The sequence below is a fragment of the Austrofundulus limnaeus genome, unplaced genomic scaffold (genome assembly GCF_001266775.1).
Source record: "Austrofundulus limnaeus strain Quisiro unplaced genomic scaffold, Austrofundulus_limnaeus-1.0 Scaffold6, whole genome shotgun sequence".
NCBI lineage: Eukaryota > Metazoa > Chordata > Actinopteri > Cyprinodontiformes > Rivulidae > Austrofundulus > Austrofundulus limnaeus.
The window spans coordinates 3,392,286-3,399,124 of record NW_013952408.1 but is presented as its reverse complement, the minus strand read 5'-3'; positions in this window follow the sequence as shown (position 1 = coordinate 3,399,124).

The following is a 6,839-nucleotide window of genomic DNA, read 5'->3' as shown; positions in this document are numbered from 1 at the left end:
AATGGTAAATAAATAGATCCTGAGGTATTTKCACCTTTCCCCCCCACTTTTATGACATCTGTGTGTATTCAGAGATTATTTGGACCCGCAGCTCTAAATGCCTGTTATGCATTTATCCTTTCTGAAAAGATGAACCATCTTTATCTCAAACAAAAGAGGGTAACGGAACCTTTGCTTTACCTTTTCTAATGTGAGTTTTTAATTAAAAAAGAATTCTGAAATGCTCATTTAGAAGTTACCTAAAGGAAATCTCAATGTAATAAATACCCTTAATTTTTCATGCTAAGCACAACACATTATTATTTTGTGTATAGACTGCAATTTAGCTTCATGGCAACAGAATACTGGGGTTATTTAGGGCTTTTTTTAACATTAGCTTTTCTGTTTCATTCAGTATGTGAGTTCCTGTGGCCAGACTGAGAAAAAAATATAAAAGGTAAGGCCCCATTGCAAACACTGTGCTTGAAATATATTGACACATATGATGCAGTTTATTTACAAAGTTTCAAAGKGATTTTTCCAAAATTGCAGCTGTGAGATTGTTGTCCTCACATTTTTCTTTTTCATTTCCCATGCATAAAATCAGGAATGAAAATGTATCATGCTCCTTCTATGCACATATTATTATTCATTGTTTATTTCTTTCTTTTGCTTTTTCTTTTTTAGAAAAAAGCTACCATTTTATTGTTCGGGACATGTTGGGAAGAGACAGTTCTGCTGTGATTTGTGAGGGCAGAAGACACAGRAAAGCTGGTTTTACAAACTCTTTTGTGTGTCTTCTGGACAAACAAGCAAACAAATTTAAAATAATTGAAACGTGTACAAAAACTAATCAAAGCTATTAAACAAGTTAGTGCAACAGCATGTCCACTTTGAGTTTGTGTATTCTGCATGAGACCGCTTAATCCAGAGTTGGCCAAATTTCACTGCGAGGTTGTGGCAAGAAAAAAAAACTTTATTTTATTTATTTATCTTTTTTTTTTATCTTGGTTCATGCAAACTCATTGTTTGAACAGTTGCCTTTACAAGTCTGTTTACACRAGATTTCATCAAGGGCCAGACTGGAAAGATGAGGAAAACAAATTCAAAGACAACAAATCTTGGTATTTGTTTCAAATTATCACATCATAATTAYAAGGAGTTGTAGATGGCATCTACCAGTTGTGCGCATGCATATTCAAATAAAAGAGAAAAACATAAACCTGATTTTTTCCCCCTGATTTCAGTCCCAGAGAAAAAGGGGAAAAAAAGAAGAAAATAAAAGAAAATCAGGACCAATTTTGCACCAACTGGTTTTAATCAAAACAATCAGGCACTGAATTAGTGTTTTGTCAGAGCAACATGTCTGTTTTTCTAACACAGTTTRGTTCAGGCAACACAAATGATTCAAACAAAAATGTGTATCTTTTTGCTTTATAATAACTGGCTCATTTATTGCAATACRCAAATTTAATTCATTCACACACACTTTCCTATGGAGCAGCACGGTGGTGAGGTGGAGCTGTCGTCTCTCAGAAGCTTGCAAGATGGCCTCCCAGCCTTGGAGCCTTTCTGAGTGGAGTTTGCATGTTCTCTRTTTGCATGTGTSRGTTTTCTCRGTGCTCTGGTTTCCTCCCACTAAACAAAAGTTAAGTTGACTGGTAACTCTAAATTGTCCCTGGGTGTAAATGTAAATRGTTGTTTGTCTCTATGTGAGCCAGCAATTGACTTGCAGTCTGTCCAGGGASTCCCCGCCTCCCTCACATACAGTAGCCTCTGGATATACAGGCACCAGCTTCCATCACTTGGAAAGGAAAAGCGAGTAAAAAAATGGATAGGTGGAAAAGTTTACCATTTTATGTCAGTTGTCTGAAATATATCATATCTCATCATAAAAATAATTAAAACTCTGTAATTAAATGTGACAAATGCTTTCCTTCAGGGAATGATAAAGTTTTAATTAATCACTTTATCACATTAGTTACTTGTACAACTCAGTGTTCCTATATTAGCAGTTTCATGGCCTTTGTTTTGACATACATTATGCCAAATTTCAACACAGTGGTTTTTCATGATTGTTATTAATGAACAAATTTACTAAACAACAAATTCTTCTTTTGCACACTAGATGGAAGCATATGCTGGAGGAGGTGAGGTCTGCGCGAGTCGGSAAGTTAACATTTTGAAAGTTTCTGCCAGAAGCATGGTGATAAAATTGGGTGGAGAAATCGTAATCAGGTATTCACACAAGAAGTGTTTTAATCATCTTTGTGTAAATGCGGCTCTGCCTTTTTGTTTAAAACGTCGTTTATACTAAACATTCAAGGTTTGGTTTGTGGAAAAGCATTTTTTAAAACTAYYSAAGGTCATTTTGTGTGTATCTTTGAAAGGCCTTGCTGCTAGCATTTACGTCCCCTGAGGCACGAGCATATTTGTGAGGGGAGGTGATGGGAGGGCACCCAGTAATGAAGGTGAATGTGAGGGGAGAACTTCAAAGATGAGTTACAATAGTCACCTGTTGCAAAGATAAGCTACACTTTCCATGCCTATGTTTGCCAGGGTCTGCAGTGATACACAAAAGAGCCGCAGGGAGTAGACAAAAGAACAAATATCTAATGGAATAGATTTGGGGACTGAATTAAATTCAGAGGTAGCGCCACTAAAAGTCTGCTGTTTGGGTATGAATAGACACGGCGGCATTAGTCATCTATAAAATGTGTCAAGAAGTCAGCGCTTTGTTGTGGGAGTTTTCAAAGCAACATGAGAACGAAGCACAGAAGCGGCTGTGCATTAACTGAGATGAATCCATTAACATCAGAATTCATGTAAGGGTGACAAAATAGGCAAATCATAATGACTATACCAAGCAGGAAGTATTCTGAAATACCAAAAGAGCWATACTTCAAACCAATGTTTCTTACTTTTTATGCATGAGTTTAACAAATGCAACTTAAAGTGTAGTAYTGGCTTTTAGGAAAACTCGTGACAGGTTTGGAAGAAATGGAAAACACTACTTAAGACATTCATCAAAGCACATTCATCAGATCACGTCTGGCGAGGAGAAAAGAAGCGCRCTGGGCTAGTTCCTGCTAATTAGCATGGCAATTATTGTAAGCTGTCACAGTTCTTAAGCAACAGGGTGGACTGCGTGTGCTCCAGTGCATAATCCCTCACAAATTACAAGATAATGGAGGCAAAGAGGGGCCACAGCTTCAAAAGGAACCAGAAGATAGAATCCCCAGCAGGGCCCTCCGAGGGACAGACACAGAAAGACGGCGAGCAAGCAAAAGGTGGGAGGAAAAAGGACAGTGTGTAGTCCTTTCACAAAAACCCAATTCTGCGCTGGAGAGGTTCTTTTAACCCCTTCTCATTTAAGTGTTCCAAAGAAAACTTTGCTGAAAAGATGTTCTATAAATGATTATTAAGTTCTATGTAATACCACCTCCAGAAGCATTTTGAACATGAGCCTCTGATGGTTTATGGACCAACAGTTTCTCTTCACTTCAGTCAAACATGAAATTACATCCTAAACATTACCAAAGGCTATAACCTGCCACTGCAGCAACCCCTTTCCCCCTCCACGCATAAACAGGTCGGCATTTCAGAAGGAATAAGGAGAAACACTTGTAAAAAAAAACGACGGTCAAGCACGCTGAATATTTTGTGATCAGAGAGCAAATGAATCAGCCGAACCCCATTAGGTCTCAGTTAGCGGGAAACACAAGCAGGATTGGAGTAATGAGTGTGGAGAGGCTTTAGTAAATGCTTTTGAACACAGCAGTCTCTGCTGACAAATTAGTTTTGACAACAATTGATGGAAAACCAGGCAGGATATATATATATTTTTTTTGTAATATCCTTACTCACTCAATCAAAGCGCCTAAATTAGATGGAAAAAAMACAAAAAATATTAGATCTGGATGACACTTCATAGCACTCCATTTCGGGCTGTTGACACCAGCTGAAAATATCATGGAAAAAAGAATTGCAAGTCATATTATTTGTGTAAAATCTTAATTTGAAACACAGTGAGTTAATGTTTCCTCACAACCACTGGGAAGCAGCTTGTCAATCACACATTAATTATATTGTAAAGCATTAACATCTCCATCTTCTATTGCTTATCTGTAGTCGGGTCACGGAGGCAACAGCAGAGAAACCCAGACATTTCTCTCCCAGGAGACGCTCTGCAGCTTCTCCTGGGGGATCCCAAGGCTTTCTCAAGCCAGAGAGAATAAATAATCCCTCCAGCSAGGTTCTGGATCTGCCACAGTGTCTCTTTCCAGTGGGACATGTCTGTAAAACCTCTAAACGGAGGTATCCAGGAGGCATTGAAATTTTACTGTATATAGGACAAATGCATTATTTAAAATAAATGTTTACGCCTTAAAGGGGCAATATTATGTGCTTTCCTAGCCGATATTTCAATTTTATACTAAAATAAAATAAYTATGTCACATTTTCAGCTTATGAAAGAGCTAAATATTGGTAAAAATCACCAAAACAATTTACTTCTCATCTTGACAGTTTCTAAACGTCTTGAAATAGGTCTCTGTTTCTTTAAGAAAATCCAACCACTTAGGTCACACCCATTTCAGCACATAGCCTGCCAGAGTTGCGAGCGGGTGGGAGGAGGGGGGCACTCCACCATGAAGAAGTCTGGCTTAAAGACATCCCAGGGGAGGGGTTTGTCCCAAAAGGACACAACCCAGAGGCGTTTCTGGTCCCAAAAGGCGTTTCTGGTCCCAAAAGGCGTTTCTGGTCCCCACCTGTCGTTTTGCTCCTAAGCACGGTTGCCTAAAAACGCTGCAGAATTTCTCAAACATGCATGAACGAGTCAAAGCAAGGCTGTAGGCATGTTTTTATGAGAGTATAACATTATAACATGATTTAAAATTCAAAAAAGTTGATTTTACTTGATATCACCCCTTTCCTGCCATCTTGATTGCCAAAGTTTGAAACAATAATTTCATGTGATCTGTTGTATGTGTTACAAATGACTCTCAAACTGTGTCTTAATATTTGCCAAACTGACTGAGCTTTTGTCTTCAGTGCTGGGCATAGAATAACACTTTAATCATGATTAATTTCAACATAGTTTTAAGATAAATTGCAGTTAAATTAAATTACAACTCAAATACGTTTAGAGCATTTCAAAGGTATTGTCAATGCATTTTCAAAAACTTTTAACAAATAAGGCAAGGCAAGGCGGTCTAACTTTCATTTGTCTATTTTTCTTCCACACACTGCGCCCAGCCATGTCTGCAAAAGCCTCCCTCTGTTTGTTACGGTGGTTGAATGGTACCGGCGTATGATATTTCAGGCTCGAACTACGCCGGTGGWAAGACAGTCCAGCATTGCAGTACTTACAGATAACTTTACTTCCAYCCTGCCTGCTGCTGTGAAGTGGGAAAAAATGGTGCATCCCTCCCATGACCATTGGGTTTGTATTTGTGTTCATTTTCAGTGATCAACAGACATGGGGGTGGGGGTGGGGTGGGGGTATTATGCATTTTCCAGGCACATAGTTCAATTTTATATTATGTTACTTTCAGTTATATTGAAAATGCTGTATTTATCAAAAATAAATTTGACTTTGCATTATAGCCTATCTAAACACCTTGAAATTGGCCTGTGTCTCTATAAAAACCTTTTAMCATTTCCCACACTCCCACTTCAGCATGTCTTCACAACAATGCTTCACAGTAGCTGTGTTTCCATTGACCATGAAAATGCACAAATTAGAATTTCGAAAATAAATTTGCTCAATGGAAACACGTCAATTTTGATTAAAACTTCCTTTGTTTCGACAAAATATTTTTGCAGTAGAATGAGGTGGTTTTTCGGCCATATCGAAATTGGTGTGTTTTACAAAACTGCAATGGAAACACTTTTTTCACATCACGGGAGTCACGTCAATTTTGATTAAAACTTCCTTTGTTTCGACAAAATGTTTTTGCACTAGAATGAGGTGGTTTTTCGGCCATATCRAAATTGGTGTGTTTTACAAAACTGCAATGGAAACACTTTTTTCACATCACGGGAGTCACGTGATCAACAGCTAGCTGTTTCTACTGGCAAAAAGACAAAGAAGACAACAGGAAGTAGAAGTAGAGGTAAAATCACCAAAGTTGTAAAAGAAAGTAGTAAACTCGTTGACTACAATTTCCAAAAAAACTCCACATATGTAGCCGCTCCCAAGGGTTTGTTGCTTGAAAGCCTCGATAAGATGCTGACATCTCCCCTGATGATGAGCGCTAGTGCCATGGTAGCAAATGCATCCATTGCCGCCATGTTTGTAATGGCATCGCGAGAACAAACATATTCTCGTGTGACTTTAATAGCATTTCTTACTCAATGGAAACACCGCAATTGTGAAACAGTTTATTTTTTCGACATCAATAAAGTTGTTGCGCACATTTGCAATGAAAACACAGCTATAGACTCTGGACTCTGGCGGGGACTAGGGCGGGTCCTAGCATGGACACCCACCCTCAATGTCACCGACTCCACCCGGCCCCATCTCATGTGTTATCTGACCTAAGCTCCCTCCCCTGCCCCAGGCTGTCTTGCTCTATTGCAAGTCGGGTTTTTTTTTGTGCATATGATCTTAAGTTTCTGATGTGAACATAGGATCAGAGCAATTTTTTAAACTCAATTTTCCTATTGTGTATTTCCAGCTGTTAAAGGTAGCGCGACCCCTGCTGGTTGCCACATGACCTGTTCACCTGTTCCCCCCAAGGTTTGCCATGTGTGTCTTGAATGGGTGCTCTTAACTGTAATTTCATTGTGCTCTGTACAATGACAGTAAAGGCATCATCATCATCATCATCATCATCATCATCATCATCAATAATAGA